Source organism: Aplysia californica, unplaced genomic scaffold, assembly GCF_000002075.1.
Source record: "Aplysia californica isolate F4 #8 unplaced genomic scaffold, AplCal3.0 scaffold00530, whole genome shotgun sequence".
NCBI lineage: Eukaryota > Metazoa > Mollusca > Gastropoda > Aplysiida > Aplysiidae > Aplysia > Aplysia californica.
The window spans coordinates 506456-509116 of NW_004797800.1; positions in this window are offsets into that span (position 1 = coordinate 506456).

Below are 2661 nucleotides of genomic sequence, written 5' to 3' on the forward strand. Positions count from 1 at the left end.
CACCCCCCCCCAAAAAAAATACCCAACAAAACAAACGACCCCAAAAACGAAACAAAATTTAAGTAAGTGTGCATGTAATGTGTAAATGTCATCATCTGCAGGTCTACGCCAACTCCTCTCCCTTCACTGGCCTTCACTCTGATCCACACAAAAGATGGAGCAATGTGAAGTTTGTTGCCTTGAACTCAGACCAGGTTCTCAATCTACATTTAGACGGGCCTTTTGGGGCCTGATTACATGAAATGACCAATTATACCCCCCCCCCCCACCCCAAACTGGACACTAACATTCATATCTTAAAAGTTAAATCGTTGTGTAACCGTAAAATTATATAAAAACTGTACAATGGATTGGAGACCCTGTCAAGAAATCAAGCGGTGCCTAATTTTTGTTTTGTCGTGTTGTTTTTTTGTTTGTGCGATCTAGATCTAGCTCAGATTTGGCAGAGACGAACTGTGAGACAAAATCCCTCCGAAACTTGCCGCGGTGCGGGATAATACTTTGCAAATTAAAAAAAATAATTTATCATCTTCATCATCATCGTAAAGTGCCAGAACTGAAACAGACATTGGCGATCAAGGTTCCCTGTTCATTTCTCCACTCAGATGCTCTAAAAATCGCACATCATGCCGATCTTTCCTCTTTACCCTTTTGTTCAGGTTTTCTTACTCAGTTTCTCTAAGTCAGTGACCTGTTTGTTGTCAGATCGGGGAGGTGGCCAAAGCAAATAAACGTAATTTACAAACCCTCGATTGAACAGTGATGATTTTGATTGACTCTTTTTACTTCGCCTAACCTTTCTTTTCTTTTCTTTTTTTCTTTATTTCTTTTCTTTCTTCCTTCTTTTCTTTTTTTTGGGGTGGGGGTGGGGGGATACCAAAAGGATGCAGATCAAGCATGCATTAAACCAAAAGGTCGAAGTTGATTATTTATTTGTTTGAAAGTTGTAGCTTTCAGAGAATTTTGTAGATGCTTTCCCAAAAATGGATCAAAATGGTGTTTGTTAATCGTACAAAGTTTGCATCTTTGAAATGGTACAAGTAAAAGTTTCTTCACATGCATAAAAAAGTAGATCAAACTGTGTTTAGGGGGTGGCATTGATGTGTTTTCCAGCCTAGCTGAGTGGCTTACCTCTATGGACATAACTCGATTTGCTTTTACTAGATAAAAGTTGTTTTAAGAACTGATGGATCTCCAGGTGTAATTAGGATGAGGTGCAAATACTAACACTTAATTGAATGTGATAAGTAAGGGTAGAAACATGGCAATGTGTGTCCTGTCTTTTGTAATAAAATACATATGTTGCCCTAGGGATCTTCCTTAGGTGTTAGGAGTGCTTCATTGGTAAAGGCCTTTCAATCTTTATTAAATGATGATCTTGATGGATCTCTCTTCCCATTCCTTAATGCTAATTTGTACCCGATCTTGGTTTGTACTTTCCGAGTGTTCTAAATTGATAGTATTTAAATTGATAACAAGAAAGTCAAGCCATGCTGACTTTTGGTTGGTTTTAGGCCCCCGGAAGAGGGGCAGGTGGCTTTTCGGATCATCAGAGTATGCCTATTTTTGCTCCTCCTCACACCCCTACCTGGGCAGTGCTACTGACTGAAGTGTCTTTAGGCTCTTCCCAAAAGGGGAGATACATGTATTGGCATGTGCTTGTGCACTGTAGAATTGTAAATATGCTGATTTATCAATGTCATGCTCATACCTGTCTCCGTGGTTATAGGCACCCCGCATAATTTAGCAAAATTTGATAATTTTTTGTACCTATAATTTCTGATTATTTTCTTTATCATTATTTGTTAAAATTAACAGAATCGCATAATCTCACATTTTTGGGCTCAGTTTGCATAGTTTCATCATTTGTTTTTGCATAAAACCACGGGGACAGTCATACCGTGCGGAACAACATAGGGGGAACTGCTACTTTCTCTTTCCTCACCCTTACTTTCGTCATTTTACCTCTACTTCTTTTGTTTGTTTGTCAGTCTCTTGTGAACTGCTAATTCCAGGGTGCCTTGGTAATCGAAGCAGACATTGTGCTGTTGAGGCAAGAGAGGTGACCAGAGTAAGCCTCACTCACCGTTTGGATTTCTCTGTTGACATCCACCACTTGGCGCTCATATGACCTTAAGCAGTTGCGAGCGCTAAAAAACCTTACTAACTAAAACTAAAAGCTCCTCATCAAGAAAAAAAATCAATTCAGTTTTATGTTTTCGTTATACAGACTCTCTTGCATCAGTGTGTTGAGAGTTGCGACCTTTGGGGAAAAAAACAACTTGACAAAGAGCTTGGCTAGCAATCTAGCTACGACTTCGTTGCAGAAAAAAGTGAAAACTTTGGAAACTGGCCTAAGCTATCAGTTTCATTCGGTGTGGCCGCTTGTCATTCAGTTGTAGCCCCTCGCATTTTTGCTAATTGGCGTGTACTTGATTAACTCTTGAATGCTCTTCGATGTCGATGGTTTTGTATACACAGGTTTAGATGATAGTACTTTTGTTCTGTTTACAGAGCATGCTGACTCCTGATTTTCATTGAGGACCTGCAAATTGACCTTGTTAGTGGTTGTAGTACGAAAAAAGAGTTGACCTGTTACGGTTCGGGCACTACAGTATCATGATGTTTTGTGTGTGTGTATGTGTGTGTGTGTGTGTGTGT